Below are 25,851 nucleotides of genomic sequence, written 5' to 3'. Positions count from 1 at the left end.
TGACGGTTGCTAAAGAATGTACACAGTGAAAATCATTATTCCAGTAGATGGAGCAGAGGTGACATCAGAATAGCTGAACGCTGCCTGGCCCGGAATGTACAGCCCACGTCCAGACACAGCAGAGCCACGCAATGGAAAAAGCACATTTGAGAGCAAGGACTGACTATTACTGAATACGGCTTGGCTAATCACCTAATTTGGACTTGGAAAATTTCATACACTATGCGAACTGAAGAGGAAAACAACCTTAGGCAAGTACCGAAATGATTCCTTAAAGAAACATTTATATTTTAGAACAAGAAAGCTGCAATTCGTATTTGTTTAAAAGTCTCACTGCGGCGCTTTACAATCATTCTACATAACAGAGAAGGCTAACATTCCTAGTAGAGCCTCTAAATGCATGGCTAATGTGGTTTTTCCCCTCCCAGGCAATCTGTGTATTGTATGATTGCCTGATACAGAATTATTAAGAAACAGATCAATAAACACAGCAGGCGACAAGCGTAGAACCGAGGTCCACACAATGGACCCATGAACAAAGTTACCGCTTAGAAATTGTGACAGCAGAGAGCTGCCCATGCAGACTCATGGTTGAGAAGACATCAGCCAGTGGAATTATAGACATTTAAAAGAACTGTGGAGAAGTAAACATTTTGATTATAGATTATAGCTATTACATATATATTAGGTAAACGCCTTAAATCTATTGAAATTCCTTAGGGATTCTTGAAACCAAGGATGGACTATTCCATTTGTGGTTTTATCAAGTAATTATTGTAAGGAAATAGTTTCTAATAGTTATTGGGAACAGGAAATCTGTCCAGTTTCTCTTAAAAATCTACCCTGTACCCCATTCTCCTAAATTCTTTGGTAATTTGCAGAACTGAATGATTCAGAGGCAGAAAACATATGTGTTCAGGACACAAGAGAAACAGAAGCAGCTCCAATTTTTTTTTTTTTTTTTAAGAACATATCTGTTACTTCACAAAAATGCATCAAAGTTATCACTGGGAGAAAAACAGCTTTGTAGGATCTTAATTTGATCAGATTTCTCACCTCATGGAAGAGCTCATTAGCCACATACTAAAAACAAACAAACAAACGAAAAAGCCACCAACAACCAATTAATTCAGACTCTTAATGTTTAATTTAAATGTAACTCTGTCAAAATCTAGTTATATTAAATCAGGAAAATATCCTTTCCCTTTTTTATTGTTTCCTTATTGCAAAATGCAGACAATAAAACTTCTCACAAGGGCACCTGGGTGGTTTAGTCGGTTAAGTATCTGATTCTTGATCTTGGTTCAGGTCATGGTTTCAATGTCCTGGGTTCAGCCCCACCTCAGGCTCCGTGCTCAGCAAGGAGTCTGCTTGGTATTCTCTCTCCGTCTCCCCTGCTCCTTCCCCCAGCAGGCTCACACGCTCACACTCTCTCAAATAAATAAATAAATCTTAAAAAAAAAAAAAAAAAAAAAACCTCTTACAAAAAATGGTAGTGAGGACTGATATAAAGCATAAAAAGCATCCTGAGCTTCCACTATTAATGAGAGTATGCTATCCCTTGAGTGAGATAGGACTATAAAAAAGACAAAAACCCAGTTATATGTGTTAATCCCAAAGCAAGCTCTTTTGATGATATTCATTCTAACCCAACCTATTTTGAAGCACATCTTAATGTTAAGCAACTCAAAATTTCTAATTAAAAAAAAAATAGCTCTGTAATTTTGTTTATCTAGAAATATGGTGTCCTCATTCCATACTTTGTCAATCTTCCTTTACACAGGAATCATGAATATCGAAGGATTTACTTAAGCATTTCAAGTAATAATTTCTGAATTGGAAACAAAATCTTTCATTATGTTTTATAAACTCACGACATTGTCTATGTTTTCTTGATATGCATTTAAAAAACACATGTATCATAACAAGACAAAATCACTTCCCAAATATTTCCAATCTCCCATTATCATAACTGCCATGGTAAAAATACACTATCCTTTTACTACTTTGAAAAATAAATATATATAATAGTTAGCGGGGCTTCCATAAAATGAAAATGAAATATCACTGTTTTAGTCAACTTATAACAAAATATTATAGATTGGGTGACTTCAACAATAGGAATAGATTCCTCTTAGTTCTTGAGAGGAGAAGTGTAAGATTAGGGGCACCTGTGTTGCTCAGTGGTTGAGCATCTACCTTAGGCTCAGGGCATGATCCTGGGGTCCTGGGATCAAGTCCCACATTGGGTTCCCTGCAGGGAGTCTGCTTCTCCCTCTGCTTCTCTGTGTGTCTCATGAATAAATACATAAAATCTTAAAAAAAAAAAAAAAAAAAAACAAGTGTAAGATCAAGGTACTGGCAAGGTCAATGTCTGGTTAGGGCTCTCTCCTTGGCCTGCAGACAAACTCACACGGACCCCCCCTTTGTACATAGTGAATGTGGGTAGAAAAAAAGCAAGCTCTCTGATAGCAAGAAAAAAAAGCAAGCTCTCTGGAAGCAAGCTCTTCTTATAAAGGCAGTAATACATCATAAAAGTCCCACTGTCATGGTCTCATCTAAATCCAATTATCTGCCAAAAGCCCTATTTCTAAATATCATCACACTGGAAGGTAAGGTTTCAACTTATGAATTTTGTGGTATACAATTTAGTCCATAGCAGTCATTTTTGTTGAAACAAAGTATAACCAATGGTAAGAGAGGAGATGTGTAAACAACTTTAAGCTTCCTCTCTCTCTCTCTCTCTCTCTCTCTCACACACACACACACACACAGGCACACACATTTAAATCTTGGCATCCATTCCTTCTTGGTGTCCCTAATGGTCAGAGGTTATATAACTCTTCAGTCCCTCGCAGTACTCTTAATTAAAAAAATTGTGATTTTAGGAAGCAATACTTGCCTTTTCCTCCCCATAAATCGATAAATCAATAAATCAATAAATGAATAAATCTATAAATAAAACATTTGAAAATGTGTTTTAAGATTATAAAGGAGAAAAAAATTTAAAACTCACATGGCCATTTAACCTTCCTCTCTAATTTTAGAATAAAATCCTAAAAGGAAAATGAGATCAACAAGAAAGTAAATTTATTAGCAAATTATTAAAGATGCATATATATATATATATGCATATATATGCATATATATATATATAAACACAAATATACATATGTGTTAATCATAGATCACAAAAGTTATATTCATGGAAAAAGTTAATATCAGCATATATACCATTAAATCTATAAAGAGGCCTTTTGTGATATGGCTAGGTTTAATCTATGATTAGTATCCCACTGAAATGATTAATTCCAGCAAAACATGCCATGCTGTTTTATGCCTCTATAGATAATTACGTATACATATACCTACAACTAAACTACATACATATACATATACATATACATAGCAGAGAGTATGTAACTCCCACTGCTCCTGTAAAATGTAGTTCTTAAAAGTTAAACAAATTGCTCAAAGGAGAATTATTTTTCTTGAGTATTTTGTCCATTAAAAAAAATTAAAAAAAAAATCAAAAAAATAAATAAATAAGTAAACAAACAAACAAATAAATAAATAAATAAATAAATAAAAATCAATGAGGATAAATTAGGAATCTACTGTAAGAATTTGAATAGGAATAGGAAACTGTAATGAAGCAAAAGAGAACAAACTGTTAAAGAAAAAGCATATAAGAAAACTGAAAATAGAATTAAATTCAATAGCTGGTTATTTGAAAGAAAAAAATCACTAATGAACCTATTTTTGTAAAAAAAAAAAAAATAGTAATGTGCAAAAATGAGTAAATGATAAAATAAAAATAACCAGTCAGAATAAGTTTTAAAAAATAGAGTATGTTGCTAAACACAACGTAAATAAATCTGAAAATCCAAATAAAATGGATAATTTTCTAAGAAAATATAATTTGCTAAAACTGACCTCAGAAGAGATGAAAAATCTAAAGATTGATTTACATAGAATGTGGAAATTTGTCAAGAGGTAAATCCTAAAACATCGTCCCACAGGATTGCATAGGGAATTTTTTTTAAGTCTTTAGAGATCCAACAATTTTAGTGCTTCTAAAATTTTTCCATATAATAGGTTAAAGAAGAAAACTTCCTGATACAACAAAGATTGCATATATGCAATCAAATCCCCAAATCAATATCACTTATGTATATCAAAGCAAAATCCTAAGACTAGCAAACTTAACCCATGTATACACATAATAAAAAGAATCATACGTCATAACTAAGGGAGGTTTATTCCAAAAATCTAAGAATTTTCAACATTAGGAAATCTTTTAATAAAATTTATTTTAATAATATTAATGGATCTAAGAAACATTAAATTGTCTTTGTTAATGCTGAAAAAAACATTTGTCAAATTCAATAACCACTTTTTAAATTTAAAAACTCAATAATATAGATTTGGGTAGTAATTTCCTCCATACAATAAAATAAACCTAGCTTAGTCCAAAAGCCACTATCATGCTTAATGGAGCAACACCAGAAGCATTACCAATGAAATCAGAACCAAGACAGAAGCCCCCATTACCAATATTACTTAACACTGTACTAAAATACTATCCCCCCCAAAAAAAAATCACAAAAAGGAAGTTATAAATAAGTATTTTGGAAAGGAAAAGGTAAAACTGTTACTAACTAGAGATGTCAAAATGTAATCATATGTATAGACTATCCCAGAGAGTCAAATGGCTTTTGTCACATACAGAGGATGGAACAATCACACTGTGGGGATAAACGATAGTTGAGAGAGTTGTACTTGCAAAGATACTACAACCAGGTGAGACATAAAATACCTCTAAGCTTCCAACTTTCTGTTGGGAAGAGGCAGGCAGGCAAAACTGCTTAGCCACCAATAAGTGGATTATTCCCAATGTTTTCTTTATATAAAAGGACGAAGATAGAAATGGAAGATCTTTCTAGAAGGTAAAGCCAAAATCTCCGCAGCACAAAAACTAGGGAGCCACACCTAAAGAGCTGAACCAGGACCTAATTCAAGGTTTTTGGTTTTTTACCCTTGGGGTAGTAAGCTGGCAATATTTACCCCAGTGATTTTCAGAACTGACCGTATGCTCTATGGTGCCCATTCTTATTTCCAAATCACAGTGATTATTGCCAAGGGAAACAAAGTAAAAAAACAGGATTTATATTTGCATGTATATTTGTAAAGATTCACATGAAACTAATAAGCGCTACTTTAGTCTGAGTGGAAACTGGAAAGACTGGAGTCAAGAAGGAAAGGAACAGACTTTTCCCTGTACCTCTTCTCATATCGAGAATTTTTGGAACCATGAGGAGGCATTCAATATGCAAAAAATAAAATGGAAAATGAAAAAAAAATTAAAATATGCTTAGAACTAGAGCAGTCAGTTAAGTGTTCGACTCTTGGTTTTGGTTCAGGTCATGATCTCAGGCTCCTGGGATGGAGACCTGAGTGGGACTCTGTGCTCAATGCGGAGTCTGCTTGTCCCTCACCCTCTTCTCCTCTCACCGCTCTCAATAAATAAAATATTTTTAAAAATATAGGTCGTAGGACTTACTGAATTATTGGAAAAAGGATTAAGATAAAGAATAATATGACGATTCCTACATTTTTGGTTTGACCAGTTTACTGCAGTACATCAAGATAGAAAATATATTGTAAGCACACATATGAGAAAGGAGACTTTAAGGATGTTGAGTATCAATTATATCTTAAAGCTATCCACTGGTTTTATGATGACCACTAATTTCAGGTTTGCCTGGCACTTCTCTGGTTTGAGCACTGAAATCCTTAGGTCCCGGGAAACTCCTCGGGATGCAAAATATGCTGGTTTTCAGCAATGGGTGCAGAAGGTTAGGGGAAACTTATAAAACCCATGTGGCAGCTCAAAAAATTGAAGCAATAAGTAACACTCTACTTAGTTTCAAATAGATAGGACATAGACTATCCATTTTCAGTAGTCACTGTCTACTACTGTGGCAACTGTAGTTGGCTGTTTTTTTTTTTTTTTTTTTTTACCCAACTGCTGGTTGGCAACTATGATTTGCAGTTAATAAAAATGAAACCTCCATTGTTGTAGCACTGAGTGATGAGACTTATATGTGCAACCCAAGTGCACTGTAATCATGAGCATTAACACTCATCTTTCACTTGCCTGTGGATCAACTGTATGCTTTGCATTGAAGTAACGCTAGCTTAATTTTAAGCTATATATATTGTGAATACTTTGATCATGTTTTCTAAGAGTTAAGATAATGAAATGAGAATGATTATAACACCGATGTCAGTATAACCCAGACGACTATATTATTTTAACAGAAAGACACATGTAATTGTATTAGAAAGGTACTTAACCAAGACCAAGCATTTTATACAATAGGTAAGAAGGAATTTGGGAATGGCCATGGTAGGAAAGGGTTGTGCAAAAGCACAGAGGAGTCTAAATTCACACAGTCCTAGATGAAACAGGGAAGTACTTAGAAATCAGTCATATGTTTTGTTTTGTTTTTTACATCTCCCCAAAATACATCAATGCTCAAACCAGTCCCTGTACTAGCCTATGGGCACCTGCAAGAATAAATGCACATCTCTGATCCACTTGAATATTCTATAAAAATAAATAAATCTATGTTTCTTGATTCAGAGACTACAGCCACATGGGCAAACAAAAGGAGAAATTAGGAATAGGTAAGTTGACTTACTATACCATAAACCAGATTTAACTGGACCTTATTAATATACACACTTTTCTTGGTCTATCCAGTGATGTACTGAATCACAACAAAAATGTTTCCTCTAAAAAAAAAAAAAAATTTCCTCTAGTTCTTTGGTGCTTTGTTGGTTTCAAATCTTCCAGGTTTATATGAAGATATTAAAAAACCACAGAAAACCTAAAACAAATAATGCTGGTATCTTACCCAAATAAGAAATAGACTTTGCCCATTCATTTCCTATTGCCCTGCAACAAATCACCACAGACCTAATGGCACAGAATAATGGAAATTCATTATTGTACAGTTCAGGAGGTCGGGATCCTGAAATGACTATTACTGGGTAAGGCACTGGGGTTAAAAATCAAAGTACTAGCATAACTGAATTCCCCTTCTAGAGACTCCAGGGGAGAATATATTTTCTTGACTTTTCCTGCTTCTAGGGGCCACCTCCATTCCTTGCCTGGTACCTCCTCACATCCTCAAAACAACCAATGGCTGATTGAGTCCCATAGACCACAACAGTCTGACATTGACTCTTCTCCCTCCCTCGCCCATACTTAAAGAATCTTGTGATTACACTGGGGACACTTAGATAATCACAAATATTCTTCCTATCTTTTTCTTTGACGATTTATTTATTTGAGAAAGAGACAGTGGCGGGGGGGGGGGGGGTTTGACTGGGAGAGAGTGAGAAGGTCTTGAGCATACTTGGTGCTGGGCAAGGGGCCCGATGCAGGGCTTGACCTCATGACCCTGAGATCCTGAGCTGAAACCAAGAGTCAAAGGCTTAACTGACCCTGTCATCCAGGTGCCCATATTCTTCCTGTCTTAAAGTCAACTGATTAGCAACCTTAATCCCCCTTTTGTCATGTAACACAATATATTCATATATTCCAGGGATTAAGACTTGGAAATCTTGCAGGGACATTATTCTGACTACCACACTCCTCTATCTACGTTTTTGACAGACTATGCAAATATAAATTTTGACAAATTCCAATCAGCCAATAAATTTCTGACCAAAGAAAATGCAAAGGTAGTACCTGCTAAATGTTTTCTGCACACCTTATATACAACACTGCACCAAGGGTGTGTGTTTTGCCAACTGTGAAATTGAGGATTTCATAATGATAGCTTTTGATCATTTTTCAGTTATGTCAAAGTGCAGAAGTACAAAGGAGATTTTGGACTTTATAGAAATAAAACAATAAATTCTCCTTAGACAGAGCCTACAGGATAGCTATCATGTCACTGGCCATACAAAAGGATTAAAATCTTGGCCTGTCATAAATTCATTTTGAAAGTATGAAACAAGAATGATGTTTTTCACTAATTTGGAAATATACTAAAGGTAAGAAGAAAAGGATTAAAATAAAATAGACATTTATGGGTGCTTTCTCTAAATCAGATGAACTGTGAACGGCCATAAGGAATCTAGAAAAAAATGATTGCATCTGAGTTGTTTAATCTTTAGGCTGAAACAAACTCAGAAAGTACTATAAAATAAAAAAAAAAAAAAAACAGCAAGAAAGAGTAGCCAAGTTAAAGAAGACTGTTTGTCAATTTTATAAGTTTGTATCATCTCTGTACTTTACAAACACTGTCCCTGAGAAAGACAGGTTTAAATTATGTTACCATACAATGTGCTCTGAAGTTTTCAAAAATGGTGAATATTTTTGACAGGAATAGCCTCTATGGTAAATGTATACAAGCAAAAGGCCTGGTTGACACAGCTTGTCTGCAGCACCAGCCTCCAGGTATTAAATGAATCGATAGATATGGAATCTAATTCTAACAAGTCTAAATACGGACTGCTTCAAGTAAGTAAAATCCAACATAATGAAAATAAAAATTTTTTGAGAGGATATTTAGCCTTGTGATACCACAATGAGCTGATACAAAGAATTAGTGTAGGGACTCCTGGTGGCTCAGTGGTTGAGCGTCTGCCTTTGGGTCAGGCCATGATCCTGGGGTCCTGGGATCGAGTCCCACATCGGGCTCCCTGCATGGAGCCTGCTTCTCCCTCTGCCTGTGTCTCTGCCTCTCTCTCTCTCTCTGTGTCTCTCATGAATAAATACAATCTCAAAAAAAAAAAAAGTGTAATAAGGTCTTGATGAGGGCAGAGCTTCAAATCAAAGTAAATGTTACATGTAACTATATTCAATTTTAGTGTGACTTGAAAGGATGACCTAAAGGAGGTCGGCAGCTAAGGGAAGGATTATTAGAAAAAGAAACAAATAACAAAAATATCCTATTATATCAAGAGACAGAAAGATGTCTCCTTATTCTGCATTAAATACGGGTAACAACTGTTCACTTAGTTCTTTTGTGTTTACATTTTCCACTTATAATTCCAAGTTTAAGTTTGCAATATAATCTATGAAATTTAGATGTGCAATAAAGTTCCAAAAAGTAGTTCAAATGAATTGTTCTATCAGAGGACAGAATAAAATAAAAATATTGTTATATTTCATACATATGATTTGTTAAATTAGTCCCATTAATTACTAATTGCCACTTTTAACTATTCTGCAACTCTGTTTTAATAGCGATTATGAAACAGAAGAGTAAATACGAAATAATATATAACTTCAAATAAATACCTATATTCCATATTTTAATGTTAAGGTAATAACACACATGCATATAAGTCTTATATGATCTGAATTTGATCTGAAGCCAAAGATATTGATCTGGGCTACAAGTATTTGGAAGTTAAAAAACAAAACAAAACAAACGAAAACAATATTCCTAACTTTGTGCTACTTTTTACATGCTCACATTACCTCAGCGCACTATAATTATTTGTATCCCCAATAAACAGTGAAAAGCCTGAGGGAAAGCAGTGTAGTGTAATTAACTTTGTTCCTCTAATACCCAAGATAGTGCAGGACATAGAAGATCGGCCCACCAAACGTAACCCTATAAAATTGTCTTTGGAGAATTTTAGAGTACTTTTTTTTTTTCTAAATATTAATATATACATTTTATATATAAATAAGTGAATGAGTTTCGCAGGTTACAACATTTTATTTGAAAGGTGAACATTTAGCTTGAAAAAAGGAAATCAATTTTAGAATTATTCTTCTTGGAAATGTAAATATAAAAAGCTGTTTCAAGGACAAGAAAGCACTTCTATATATACAAAGTATAAAATTCATACCATGTAAGTTAGTAAGAAACCGTGTGTCAAGGCATAACAATTTCCTTCCATTGCAAAGAAACTTTACAGATTTCTTTCAGTCGTAGAATATGAAGCCATCTCCAATTAAAAAAAATAAAAAAATAAAATAGATATGTGAACATTAAAAAAAATATGAAGCCACTTGTGTAAAGGTAATTTTTAGCATCAAGTACTAAATGAATTGCTGCGAAGCTGATTAATATGGTTAAAAGCTGGTATCTTTGAAATGTACTTCAAAAACTAGATGCAAAACACTTTAAAAAAACTTATTAAATTAGGAGAGAAATAACTAACAATTGATTTATCTATATAAAAATAAAAAGGGAGGCACCTGAGTGGCTCCATCAGGCTAAGCATCCCACTCTTCAGCTCAGGTTTGTGAGGTTGAGCCCATGTCAGGTTCAGAGCTCAGCCCAGAGTCCTTCTGTCCCTTTCCCTCTGCCCTTCCCCCTGCTTGAGTGCTCTCTTTCTCTCAAACAAATAAAATGATATAAAATAAAAAGTTAATGAGTTGGGGTCTTCACCCTTAAAATATCACTTAGCTCTTCATGGATGAATTCTTATTCCCCACATAAATATTGTTATTTTCTTTTATTTCATTAGAAAGGAAACTATTTCAAGTGAGTCTACTGAGAAAAATACATTTGTAAAGAAAATATTAAAAAGTAATATAACCTCAGCTCTAAGGATGGAATCTAATACAAAAATTATTTTTACAAGAAATAGTACAATAAAATTTAAATATTTATAATTATGAATTATATTATAGCCCAGACAAAATATTTTAATGATTTTATTAAAATGTACTTTAAAAGAAATAGACTACAAATCTTTTCCTAACAAAGCTAATCTCACACTGAGATTAACCAGAAAAACCACTGTTTAGATGAAATTACTTGTGGGTGTGGGAGTACTTTAGGACAGATCATGACAAGAACCTTAAGAAACTTGCCATCAATGTTTTTCCTTCTCTTTTTCTCTCATTTAAGACTTAGAGTATCGGTAAGATTCTATATAAATGGGTTAGAAATGAACAGCTCCTGAGTGTTATAAGGCCATTTATGATACTAGGTTTTATTTTTACATATATATGCTTCTGTGAGATCATTTAACTGTCTTATTTTTATTATTATTATTAGTCTTATACTCTAAGCAAAAGATTGTCGCACCAGAAAAGTAAGAGAAGAAATTCTGTAACAAATCACATTTATCAAACAGTTTAGTGAGAACCTTCTCATGAAAAAATACGCTTGTCATAACCACATGTGCTTCGGTTTACAGGGACCCAGGAAGGGGTGACAAATCTCAGGAAGCATAAAAATGCCTGTAACAGGCTCCAGCATCCAACCACTCACTAATACATGATTTCTAATTACTTTTGTAGTTTGTCACTCTTTAACACAATCAAATCTAATTGACCAGAAAATTTTGGTTAGATTGTACTAAGCTATGGCTAAATTTTTACTGTTATTATTCTGGTTTCTTTGTGAACATCTCAACTTTACTGCATCATTAAACCTTAAATTAGATTTTGATAATAAGAATGTTTTATAAAATTTTTCAAACAACTCCAATATTCGCACAGGAGCTACAGTATTCTTAAATCCACTGTCATGTCTTTTTTTTTTTTTTAATTTAATTAATACCCATTTTTTCTGGGTTATTAAAAACAATGGCACTTTAATTTTAATTAAACACTCCATTTGAAAGCCTTGCATAACAAATGTCAAACGCTAAAGGTGAACTCATGTTAAGTGCATATCAGAGCCTTTGGTCGCATGAAAGGAATTAAAATCTGAGGGTTCTTAGTTTCAGAACCATGGATGAAGTAGACATACAAGAAGGGTGGCGATTAACTGTCTCAATTTAGAGTTTGCATTACTTGGTTTTAATGTTGGGAATCAGTGATCCCAGCAATAGATTAGACATTCTTGTCATTAACTCTATAAACCTAGAAGGATAATAAAGGAATAATTGAGTTTGTTGTCTAAATATCTACTTTATCCATATACTCTATGTGTTACTAAAGCACTGAAGATAAATATTCATGAATTTATTCATAAACATATAGGACTGTATTCATTAAAGAGAATAAAGAAAATTTATTCATCTGGTAATTTTTTTAGATGCCTAGCTAAAATAAGATCATAGGATGTAAGATAGCATCAGTAGAGAACCTCCCTGTTCAGCCTACCTTAAATTGCATCTGCTAATATTTTCACATATATGTTTATTCTTATTTTTCACAATATGTGGAGACTTCAAGGGACATCATGAATATCTGGGGTTAAAAAAAAAAAAAAAAAAAAGATCTTGTACTTAAAGTCAAGGAACAAATCTAACCAGTTCTAATCAGTCTGAGTATCAATGTCTAAGTACTTCAAGTTTGACTTGGCTATCAAAGCAATGAAGAGTAAATACTTAAAATTATTACAACATGGCTGGACCATAACATGTAATACATTTTTAAAATATTATTTCAGTAACACTTTGTGCTAACACTTGGAAAAATTATCTGAAAGATAGATGCATGACTCAAACAATGTACCCATTCTCAAAACTAATCATACCTGAAGTAGCTTGAATAGGTCTACAAATACATATGATTCTGAAATGAAAAGCTGTACACGTAATGTAGAAAAAAGAAGCTACTGGAAGGGCCCACCTAAAGGCATAAAAATTCTAGTTTCTTCTAATTCTTCCTTTGTCACTGGGTCAACATGTGTGGCTCCCTGCAGTCATGGGTTCAATTTTCTTGTAGACATAAATTCTGACTTAAATTGAGCCAAAGAGAATAGATAGGACTCCCAGAGTATATTGACTTGGCCTACTTCCCACCTTCAACTAGGCTTGCTGCCTAATTGTCATTAGCATCTAATAAAATATACTTATTTTCTCAGCTAAAATATAGGTTTATTTTAAGGCAGTAAAGGTGATAAAAAGAAATAAATATGTGCTACTGTTGTAAAAAGGAAAATACAAAAAGGGCAAAAACTGATGGAACTTGAAGTATACTTACACTTATTTTCTAACATAATTAGTATATTTTCTAACATATAATTTAAATTTTTCCATATAGAACATTTGTTTTAAAATATAAAAGTATCAATCAAAAGAAAATACAACTTCTAAACACTCCTTAAAGAATATGAAAGTAGTCACAAAAATGTTGTATGACTCTCTTTTAGATGTTCACATGATTCTTTCTCCTTCCTTCCTTCCTTCCTTCCTTCCTTCCTTCCTTCCTTCCTTCCTTCCTTTCTTTCTTTCTTTCTTTCTTTCTTTCTTTCTTTCTTTCTTTCTTTCTTCTTTCTTTCTTTCTTTCTTTCTTTCTTCCTTTTTCTTTTTTAGTGAAACTACTCACTAATAGAGAAGTTACTAACCAGTAACCTACAGGCTAGGTTTTATTCTTGGATTATCCTACTAGATTCAAAACTCTCATTCCAGGTCAATTGACTAAAAACAAAACAAGAAACACCTAAAAAAAATTAAACTGTTGAATCATTTAAATATTTTACAGTCAAATCATTTTTGCTCCTAATTCTAATGTGCAATTAAAGGGGAAATTCAACCCAGAGACTTTTTTATGTTACTTGTTTATCTTCAATTATTTAAAAAGGAACACATATAGACCTCAACAGATGCTACACAAATTTTAAGTGTTTTACATAGTAAACAAAATTTTATAACCATGTATTGAATTGAAAATGATCTTAGAATTTATTCAATCCAATGGCCAAATTTAATCCTCCTCTTGCTTTCCACTCCCCTATATACTACACAGTTTACTTCTTTGTCCACCTTAAAAGCGTTGGGATCTGAGTGGCTTTAAGAGGGCACAGCCCCCTTCCCCACAGGCTAACCATTCCTTACTGCCTCACACCCAGGGACTCCATACTTTTATAGTATATGTCTAACCTCAAGGCACATTAATTTGTCACCTTTCCCTGATTTAGTCTGACTCCTTCTAATTCAGAACTATGGGAATACTCAGAAGATTAAATGATTTGTCCATTCTAGTATTGACTTTAGGAACGAGTTAGAGGCAGACGGGGCTAGGCAGGGAAAGATAAGGGAAAGGCCCAGAGTCAGGCTCCTACCTATCCCAAAAGAAACAGAGATAAGACAGTAAAAACAGGAAAAAATAAACCTGGCTCCCTAGCTCCAAAATGTTAGGAGCTAAATGTCGCCCTTTACTGGCTACTAGGCTCACAGAAACCCCAGATGTAGAGAAATACTACGGAGGAGGCATTAACCAGAACGAAGGGAACACCTTGTTTGTGCTCTTGATGTTTCTAAAGAAATGTTTGTTCCAAGCCCACCATGTTTGTTCTAACTATAGACATAAAATTTACAAATCCACTCTGATATTGACCAGAAATTTACTAAAAAAGACCAAAAAAGCCCTTAGTGGCAACTCTGTTGGGAGCCCCCCTACTTTTGAGAGCTTTCTCTTTGTTTCTGCCTAATAAACTTCCATCCCTTTGCTCACTCTCTCTTGTCCGTGAAATTCATTCTTGGACTCCGTGAGACAAGGACCAAGCTCCCCCATGCCAGTGTGTTGGTGGCCATGCTGGATCTCCTTGGAACTCTTAGCTCTTAGTTCTTTGCTGCCTTGAGAATCTGTAAAGTTTCACGGGTAGTAAGCCTAAACCAGCATTTGAACATTAATTGCTGCTAGTGCTTTACAGAAAAGCATTTCAATCACACACTGGCATCATCCCCTCAAAGTAAAAGTATTCCAGGAAAAACAATAAACAATACATGTATATGAAACAATAAACAATAAATGTATATGAAAACTCTAAAGCCTAACTGGAAGGTCATCAGTCTATATGTGACCATATATAGGCAGAGGTTCCAAAAAGGTAACTTGTATAAACTTGAAATAAATAAGCAATGCAGAGTCATGCTGGACCATGGCACAAAGTGCATTGTTCCTTTTTAGTAAAACCAGTGGGCCAACTTCAACTAAAAGAGAGAGAGAGAGACACTAATTTGATTACTTATACAATTTATAGTTATATAAAAGTGATTTGATACCACAAGGACAAGAAAAGGGTGCCAATTTGAATAGCCACAATGGAATTAAAATATTTAAATAATGCTATCCAAAGAAATGGCTTCAAGTCCATGAAATAAATAATGAATGGAAATTGAAATACATAAGCATTTGCCACAGAATAATGGTCTTTCTATCAAAATTAGCAACTATTGTCACTTACCAGAGGCATGCCAAGTCACCTTATTAAAAGTTGACTCAAGAGTAAAAGTCTTACATTCTAATTAAAGTAATTAGGTCTTACTTTAATCGAATGATCCTTGTGCAACCAGAGGGTCTTGGTAGGACACAGGACTCTGACAAGCTGACCCAGGGCTCTTCATCCAGGTCCCTATTAGTCAAAGCTCATTTCCTGTTCATAAATCAAAAAGTGGAGGTGATCAGTTTAAGTTGGGAGCTGTATTACATAATTTATCAGTTGGCTCCTGAATTTCATTCTTTAGTTAATGCTTTGTAGATTTTTTTTATTGTAAGCAGCCTGAAATTCATTCGTTTTTTGCAAGAATGCAAAGACTTAAAAAAAGAAAACATTTCAAAGACAAATGTATACACAATTACACAAACACTTTTCTTTCTTGCTCTCGTTTTTATGTTTACATTTATGCCTTAATTTAGCTAGTCTAAATGGCACACTTACCTTGAGCCATGCACTACCAAACACAGCAAACTAATACACAAGAGAAAAAATAACTGGACACAAAGTGACTTATTATTTCTTTGGGGAGAGAAAAGGCTAACCGAAGGAATAAATGTGTAGTAGAAAGAGCAAAGCTGGGACTGAAAGCCTGGCATCTCCACTGAACACATGTGTGACTATGAGTTATTTCTGTAACTATATTAATTTCTTCACTTTAAAATTAGGATGAAAATAGGTAATCCGAAGAACTATTGTGAAAAGCAGAGACACTGTATGCAATGTGCCTAGCACACTGCCTAACACTTACTAGGTGCTCAATAATGGAAATAAAGTATTTCAGGAGATTGATGAACTTTCCCTATTACTTCATATCTCCTACAAGATCGGTTATTTTACATTTCCTATTTATGGGCTGTGATATTAATAATGACATAATTATAGAGCTGTTTATTTTTACTTCCCCTATTTTTATATTTTGATCTTAGCTTTGGAATATCTGAAAACTATACAGTGTTTTTATCCTCCCTTTAAAGTTATTTCCCCCAAATAAGCTATTATTTATTTTCCTCAAAGTCAAATTGCAGTATTGCATATGCCTGTAACTACTTGTGTTGACTTTCTCTTTCCTAATCTTTTCTCTCACATCTGAAAATCACACATTTCCCCTTTACTTAATAGGAAGTAATGAGACATATACTCAACTACCAAAATATAGAATAAAATAAAATTTCTGTATCTGTATCTTAAATTCCTTCTGCTTTCAGGGAAAAAAAAAATGCTTCATGTAGTTTCTTTAGATTTATCCAATTTTGAAGTCCCATCCAAATCTTTTTTTTTTCCCCCACCAATTTCAAAGCTTCTTGATAACAGTAACCTAACTTGGCCAATACAGCAACGATAAGCTACTTAACTCTCAATTTTTATTTAAAACTGCCTCAATATCCTACCCATGGGCAAGGTTGTGCAAGAAATCAATTATTGTCTTAATACAAATGTAGGTTTCTGCTCTCCCTAAACACTGAAAATGAAGGCACCATTATAAAAATGGTATTGTTGTGCTCACAGAGACTTATGTTTTCAAGCTAGAAATCACAGAAAACCTAAGTCACATGAGAATTTACCCTTCACCCTTCTCTTGGTATCCAACTAGATAAAAATAGCATGCTGTCATCCACATCCTTGAATTTGAATAAAAATCAAACTGTGTAGAATGGTTTAGATACTGAAAAGTCATAGTTCATCTTGTCTAACATAATGCCTTTGATCAATCTTTGCTTTTCAAACCACCTATTCAAGATTCTATTTACTAAGTGAAATAAAATCTATTTTCATGTATTGAAATACATTATTCAGGATGTGATTTTCTCAGATTCTTAGGGAAACTTGCCTGAATTAGTTCCTTGTGGATCTGTCAAATATCATCTAAAGTCAGAACACTGAAATTAGAAAGAAGCTTAGAGATCATCTCATTCAAACACTAATACCAACACCTACCATCAGCTCCACTAAATGTTCTATCTGATAATACACTCTACTCAGGCCTTACACATCCAAATTCTCAGAAATAAAAAAAATAAATAAATAAAAGACAAGCCCCACTTGTCTATGGAGATTTTTTCCTTTTACAGAGTATTAAATAGCATATATTTATATTAGAAAGACAAAACGGTACAACTCCCTGGAAATTGTCCTTAGTTCTGATGATGGCTTGATACAAACATAATATACTAGTTTTGGATTTTAATAAGCACAATCTATAAAAACAAAGCAAAAAAAAAAAAAAAAAAAAAAAGAACAACCCAACACACACTGTTCTCCAACTTAGCAAAGTTTCTGTGAGATTACCACTAACAGTTGTTCTTTTATATGGTTATCATTTTACTAGCTTATGGAGGATGACTTTTCCTAAAACAATTTTCTTCAAGACACTCTACTGATCAAGAACTAAGAAAAATACCCTGTTGTCAGTCATATAAATTTTATTTTCAGATTAACACCCATTGAAAGCCCACCATGAGCTAAGACTGTCAACTCCATATATAGTGTATATCGCTTTGGGATTCCTTTTAATATCTTGATCCACCTGAGGTTCTTGAAGGCAAGGACTATGCCTTGGTTAGCTATGCCCCCAGGACCCATCACTGCGCCAGCATAGAGGGTACGCACAGTAAATGTTAAATGTCATCTGTGACCCTTAGCATTTTCAATCCTTTCCATATTACAAATCTTCTTGCCATTCTTTGGAAGAATACAGTGTTCCCTCCATGCCTTGTGCTCTGGTCTTCCTTCCTGAAACATTTTGCTCTCTTTTGCCTAATTTCTACGCATTCTTCAAGATCTACCTATATCATGAAATTTATTCCAGCCTAGGCATTTAAATTTTTCAAGTCTATACTAATCTAATCTTTTGAAGAAGAGTAGAAAAATCAGGTTTACCCTTCCTCTATATTCCTCAGAGCTCTCAGCTCAAAGCTGGACCACAATTTCTGGCTACTATACAGAATACAGGTAATTTGTGAGCTAGGAATGGTACCAGTTATTTGTTGATGAATTAGATTACAGATTGGCAAACTATAGGCCACGGGCCAAATTTAGCCTGTCCTGTTTTTGTAAATAAAATTGTATTGCAACACAGCCACATCCATTGTTTCTATATTGTCTATGGCAGTTTTCCTACTATAACAGCAGAGTTGAGTTGTTGCAACAGAGACTGTCTAGCCCACAAGCTTATAATATTTGCCATCTGCTCCATTACAGAATGAGCTTGCCAATCAGCATATTAGTTCAGTGGTCCTCCAGCACGGGCCCAAGAAGAGATCTGGCCCATTCACAGCTTCAAGCACTGTGGCTAAACAATACTCTACAACCCAGTCCTTAAAGTGTGATCTCTAGATTGGAAGCACCAGCATCACCTGGGAACTTGTCAGAAATGCAGAATGTTGGGCCCTATCCCAGATTTCAGATTAGGAATTCTGACGATGGAGATGGTAACCTGTGTTTTTACCAGCCCTCCAAATGATTCCAATGCATGCTCAAATTTGGGAACCACAGATTAGACAAAGAGAAGAGTATTTATTAGTACCTGGCCATAATGAGTTGGCCTGGTTATGGCAGACGCAGCTTCTTCAACTGCTACTAGGGTGTACAGAGATTTTTAAGTAATTAAAGGATATCAATTATATTTCACCTGCCCTAAAATGTGACACTTTGGGTTTATTCTAAAGAACACTAAGGAGCAGTATTACTTTAATGTGGGAATTGCTATAGCAAAATGCTAATATAGCCACAAGCTGTATATCCAAAGGAAAGACAATATACCAAGTGTCAAAGAGTAAAATCTATCCAATTTAGATTGAAATATCAAAGCAATATAGCAGATAAGCTCCAGTTTTTATAGGACTGCCTGTCAAGACAAACCTTTGCACAATAATTCTCAGCAGGGACATAGGAGAGCAGACTGCAGCTCAGTATGGGACTCTGCTAATCAAGGATTTGTTCCAACATGTATATCCCTCAGCTCTGAGTCTCAGATGTGGCCAGATAGCACTTTCCATGATAGTGTGTGAGTAGAAATAAGGAAAAATCACCACCAAGCTTTGTGGAAGGTAGTAACTAGATAGCATTTCCCCTGAAACAATATATATCATGTTATATAACATATACAATTTCCACTAAATAATGTATGTTTAAACTTTACAATAAATCCCTCTTCTTGAATGTTTCTGTCTAAAACACAGACTAGCACTAGCAGCTAATGGCTATGAGGTGAAAGGGTTATAATACACAGAATATAATGTAAGGTATTGATAAGAGATGAGCAAGATAAAGAAATTTCTTCATGAAAGAATCTTGCCTCAATGTATTATTTTTAATGCTGAAAGCCTGCCAGCTGTTTTAGGAAACAAACAGTAAAATTATTTAGACTACCAAAGAGTTTCTATGTAAAGGTGGAAAGAAGCATGTCCATAAGAATAAACTGTTTACTGACAGCTTCTAGAAAATTCACATTTCTTAGTAAAAAAAAAAAAAAAAAAAAAATCTTGGTTTCCACTTGATCATTATTTCCCTTTTGAAAAGTGGCACTAGACTTCACATGCCTAAAATCTATATAAACATTTATTCAATATCCATTTAAAAATGTTTTTATCTGGACATGCGTCTATGGAAAATACGAAAAGCATTTAGATCTGCTGTGTATTAGAAAATTGGGTAATCTGGACCTGGATTTCACACCTATGAATTTAGTAAATGGGCATCGTTCAGACTGTTAGAATTCAAAGATTTGAAATTTACAAATGTAAATCAAAGATTAATATCAAATTTGGTACATTTATGCATAACAGCGCAAAATCAAAGAGGAGGCATATACAATTATCTCTCAATATAGGAACTACCGGCCCATGTAAAGATAAAACCTATGCTTCACTCGGAAATAATTCACAGTGGGAAGACATAATACCTATCTAGAAGGACAGTGAGTCACAAATAGTGTGAACCAAAGAGGCAGCAGAGGCTGAGTAGGTTACAGAAAGTAATTAGAAGTAATGCTCTAAAATTTTAAGGAGTGGAAAATTAGGCTAAATGTTAGAAACCTTTCATAGCAAGTCCATTAGCCTCTAGAATCAACCTCCAGCTGAAGCTTCTTCAATTGAGTCATTTAAAATTAGACAAGAGCCTGTCTTTGCCAAAATACCACAGGGAATTATTCATAGGGAATGACTAGTGGGATGTACTGAATGAACTTTTTTTTTTTCTTTTGCTCCTCTTTTATATATTTAACTGTCATTAATTCACACACATTAAAAAAATAGTAAGAAGATGAAAATGCTCTGAAGATTATTATTACTACTATTACACCATGTTAAATTTATATTGTTTTTATGTTTTTCAAAACAAGAGGAAGATGATGGGATAAAAAAGTAATTAAAATATAAAAACTACTCTTGAATAATCCACTCAAAATCTTAAAGGAAAGGATATATTGAAAGATTATGTTCATTCATAAAATTTACATAGTTAAAACTACATTTAATTATCAGCAGTGTCCTAGTATACTACGTAACAGAGTTGATAATCAATAGATACTAAAAGAATGAATAAATGAGGACCACCCCTCCCCCCGGAGATTGTCTCTTCTAGGGATTTATGCCCTTGAGATGTAAGCTTATTGTAGTTATTAATTATTGAGACTCAAAGACTAGCTTTGCTACTTTACTGAGTATCCTTGAATAAGTAACTCGGTCTCACTTCTCACTATGCCTCAGTTCCTTCATCTGAAAAATGAAGAGAAATTATAATAGTAGCCAGCAACTAGGGTTTTTGTAAATACTCATGAGTTGATAGCAGGAAAACACAGAATGTGTTAAATAGTAATCACTCAGTAACTATGAGATATAATTCTTATTAACTGTGGCTACTGTGTATAGTGACCAGTTCAGGAGATTTTAGATTAGTCTAGAAAATATCTCAAGTTAACAGTGACAAGCTACAGATTCTTGGTACATGACATAGTTACCAAAACACTACTAGGAACCAGTCAGTTCCATCATAAGATTAATTCTGGAAAATAAGGGATTATTCTCACCCAAGTTAAAAGAAGCCTGACCTTTCCCTCCCAGGCCACAGGTCTATTCACAGACAGTTACTTAGCCTTAGGCATTATTCTTTATGTCAAGTTCTTGATTCCAGTAAGGCAACCCCACAAGTTATTAGTAAAACATCAGGCCACTTCAGTTTTCTGGATTTCACACCTATAATACTATCACCCCTGCGAGTTATTCATAAATATAGGCTATCTGATGCTTCTGGGATAATTGCCTCTTAGTCAATTAACTCAAAAAGATTATGGATGTAAGTTATAAGTCAATCTCTTCAAGTTTCTGTTCTTCCAGCTAAACCTAGCTCTATGATCTTGGTCAAGTTATTTCATCTTTAGGGCTATTTTCTTATCTGTAAAATGAGAAAATTTTATTAAACATACCATCTCATAAGGTTATACTAGGGATTAAAAATCAGGTAGTTCATGAAAATTGCTTTCAGGTACCCTGAACAGAGACTATCTGGATTCAAATGCTAACCCTAATATTTATTAGGTGTGTGTACTGGGCCTCCTTACTTAGACCCACTGTGCTTTATAAGTGCATAGAAAAAGACTAGCAATTGCTATTTTAACAGCTTTATTGATATATAATTTATACAATACATTCGCTGTGTATAATTAAATTATTTTTTAAATTTATACAATAATACAACTATAATTATAATCCATTTATTTATCCCAAAAAGCTTCTCAGTACTCATTTATAGTCAATCCTTCTTCCTAATCCTAGCCCTAGAAAACCACTGATTGGCCATTATGGGACATATAATATTATAATGAAATAATATGTGACTTTGTTTCTGGTTTCTTTTAGTATATATTTGAGGTTCATCATGTCATAGTATGTGGTTACTACTACATTCCATTTATTGCCAAGGACACCACCAAGAGAGGATGATCACCTATGTGAGTATGTAGAGAGAAAAAAAGGTCAATGGTGGGATTTTAATGAATTTTGACTTTTAAAAGGTGGTAAAAGGAGAATTCATGTAAAAAGTGGGAAGAATATAACAGAGTTACAAGTGCAAAGGAATGAAGAGACTCAATGTGAAAAGATTTAAGCAACCCATAGGTCCAGTAACATAAGCACTTGGAGCATGTGCATTGGCTCTGAGGCATGAGTATGCTTGAGTCCCTTTGAGGCAAGCAATGCAAATGAGCAAAGCAACTGAATATAGAGCAATCAAGAGTTGCAAAGACTGTGGTAAAGTTCGCAAGTAGCAATAGCTACTCAGCTCCAGCAGATTGTTGCCATGTGGAGTAATAAGTTAAAAGACGGCCATTCTTATTCTTCAAAAAGCCCAAAATAAATTTGGGGAAGGTCTCAATTTTTAAATGTCACAATTAAAAAAAAAAACAAAACACACTGTGAATAAAAATTATACCATCAGAGCAAGCAGGATTTATTCCAGATACTCAAGATTGGTTTCAACATACAAAAACCAATAAATACAATTCAATATATCAACAGTCTAGAGGTATATATATATATATATTGCTGATATATATATATATTCTATATATATATATATATATATATCAGCAAACTAGGAACAGAGAGGAACTTTTTCAGATTGATAAAGAACATCTAAAATGACACGATACTTAATGTTGAGGAACTAGATGCTTCCCCCTCTATGATCAAGAACAAGTAGGGATCCCTGGGTGGCACAGCGGTTTGGCGCCTGCCTTTGGCCTAGGGCGCGATCCTGGAGACCTGGGATCGATTCCCACGTCAGGCTCCCGGTGCATGGAGCCTGCTTCTCTCTGCCTGTGTCTCTGCCTCTCTTTCTCTCTCTGTGACTATCATAAATAAATAAAAATTTAAAAAAATATATTTAAAAAAAAAAAAAAGAACAAGTAAAGGATGTCTCCTCTCACTAATCATTCTCAACATCATACTGGAAGTCCTACCTAATGCAATAAAACAGTTAATGGAAATAACATATATACAGATTAGGAGGACATAAAGCTGTCTTTATTCATAGGTGATAGTATTGCCTTATGTAGAAAATCTGAAATAATCAACAAAAGATTCCTGGAACAATTATAGCAAAGACAATATACAAAAGTCAATTGTTTTCCAATACGCCAGCAATGAACAAGTGGAATTTGAATTTAAAAAATACCATTTACATTAGTTTTGCAAAAAGTACATAGGTCTAAAAAATGCAAGATCTATACAAGGAAAATTATACAAGGAAAATTATAACATTCTGATCAACAAAATCAAAGAACTAAATAAACAAATATTCCATCCTCAGGATAGGAAGACTTTATACTTTATATGTCATTTCTTTCCAACTTAATCTATAGATGTAGTGTGGTCTCAATCAAAATCTCAGCAAGTTATTTAGTGGATAATAAATGGATCCTAAAGTTCATAAAAAGAGGCAAAAAATCCCAAATAGCCAAATATTGAGGAGGCTAAAGTCAGAGGACTGATGCTACCTAGCACCAAGGCTTACAATAAAATTACAGTAATGAAGACAGCATGGTATTGGTGAAAAAATAAACAGATCAATGGAACAAAATGAATACATCCACACAAATATAGTCAACTGATCTTTGACAAAGAAAAAGAGGCAATTCAATTGAGACATGATAGTCTTTTAAGCAAATGGCATTGGAACAACTGGACAGTCACATGCCAAAAAAATTAATCTAGATACAGATATTACAACCTTCATAAAAATTAACTTAAACTCGGTCATAGGCCTAAATATAAAGTGTAAAACTATAAAACTAGAATATAACATAAAAGAAAATCTAGGTGACCTTGAATCTGGCAGTAACATTCTAGATATAACACTAAGGGCACGATCCACGAAAAAGGTATTGATAAGTCAGACTTCATTAAAATTAAAAATCTTCTATCAGAAAGCCACTGTCGAGAGAATTGGAAGACAGCCACAACTAAGAGAAAATATGTGCAAAAAGACAGTTACCCAAGATAAAGAACCTTTGAAACTCAATAATAAGAAAATGAACAGTCCAAGTGAAAAATGGGCAAAAGATTTGGACAGCTCACCATAGAAGATATACAGGTGGGAATAAGCAAATGAAAAGATGTGCATCATATATCATTAGAGAATTGCAAACAAAAACAATGCAATACCACTACAAGCTTGTTAGGATGGCTAAAATCCAAACCATTGACGACGCTGAGAAGGGTGTGGAGCAACAGAAACATGCACTCATTGCCAGCGGGTACAAAATAATACAAAATAATACAGCTACTTTAAAACTGCAGACAGTCTGCAGTTTCTTATCAAACTCAACACACCCTTATCATATGGTTCAACAATTGTGCTCTTTGGTCTTCATCCCCAAGAGCTGAAAACTACATCAACACAAAAACTTGCCCATGGACGTTCATAGCTTTATTCATAATTGCCAAAACTTGGAAGCAACCAATATGTCTTTCACTACATGAATAGATAAGCGAACAGTGGTGTATCTAGACAGGGAGATATTACTCAGCACTAAAAAGAAATAAACTATGAAACCACAAAAAAGGTAGGAATAAACCTTAAATGTGTATTACCAAATGAAAGAAGCCAATCTGAAGGCTACATGCTGTATGATTCCAACTACATGATATTCTGGAAAATGCAAAGACGACGGAGACAGTAAAAAGATCAGTGATTGCCAGGGGCTTAGCAGAAAGTAAGGACAAACAGGTGGAGCACAGAGGATTTTGGAGCAGTGAAATTATTCTGTACAATACTATAATGGTGGAAACATGACATCACACCTTTGTCAAAACCCACAGAATACTGCAAAGCGTAAATCCTAATGCTTACTATGGACTTTGGTAGATGTTGATGTGTCAATGTTCGTTCATCAGTTGTTATAAATGTACCACTCTGGGGTAGGGAGGGAGGAATACATGGGAACTCTGTACTTTCTGCTCAATTTTACTATGAACCTAAAACTACAGTACTGTAAAAAATAAAGTCTATTAAAAAAATAACTGGATAAAATTAAAGAAGTATACACAGTATGGGTTAAATAAATACATATCACTTGGCTGGATTACAATTCATTTAAAGGCTATGGAAGCACATATGCTCCAAGACTTGGGATATAATTAGTAATATGTATAAAACCTTTGATTTGGGGGTGCCTGGGGGAGCTCAGTCAGTTAAGTGTCTGCCTTGGGTTCAGATCATGATCCTGGGCTCCCCACTTAGCAAGGAATCTGTTTCTCCTTCTGCCCCTTACCCTGCTTGTGTTCTGGTCTCTCATCCACACGTGCTTTCTCTCAAATACATGAAAAAATCTGGAAAAAAGAACCCTATTGACTTAGAAATAAAGAGTAAACAAAAAGGATGATTACATTATCTTGTATTTCTAGGTCTAGAAGACAAGCCTAAGAACTAACAAGTCAGTGGTTCATCCATCATCTCTATCTCCTTGGTGAAAAACAATTTTTTTAGAAAGTGTAATGTATTAGGCTTCTAACATTTTATATACAACTGATTGGGAAAAAAATAAATATTCAAAAACTTCCATAGTCAAAATATGAGAAAAGGGGGAAAATATCATTTTTACCCAACCCATCACGCAAACATACTTAGATAAGAAAATAAACATAGCTGTAGAATAAGGCCATAGCAATATTTGAATAAAATTAACAGAAATTTT

At 34.2% G+C, this 25,851-nt stretch overlaps 1 protein-coding gene across 1 annotated transcript in view; it reads right to left on the bottom strand.

The window, feature by feature from the left end:
- The window catches only part of NAALADL2 (N-acetylated alpha-linked acidic dipeptidase like 2), a 1,187,116-nt gene that overhangs the window by 956,428 nt on the left and 204,837 nt on the right, over nucleotides 1–25,851 (bottom strand). Inside the window, exon 3 of the mRNA XM_038583938.1 lies at nucleotides 15,210–15,317. The gene's annotated coding sequence lies outside the window, so the exon portion shown is untranslated. The remainder of the gene's footprint in view (nucleotides 1–15,209; nucleotides 15,318–25,851) is intronic.

The sequence above is a fragment of the Canis lupus genome, chromosome 34 (genome assembly GCF_011100685.1).
Source record: "Canis lupus familiaris isolate Mischka breed German Shepherd chromosome 34, alternate assembly UU_Cfam_GSD_1.0, whole genome shotgun sequence".
In the NCBI taxonomy this organism is placed as follows: Eukaryota; Metazoa; Chordata; class Mammalia; order Carnivora; family Canidae; genus Canis; species Canis lupus.
Note: the sequence above shows the minus strand (reverse complement) of the source record. Positions and strands in the feature narration are given on the sequence as shown.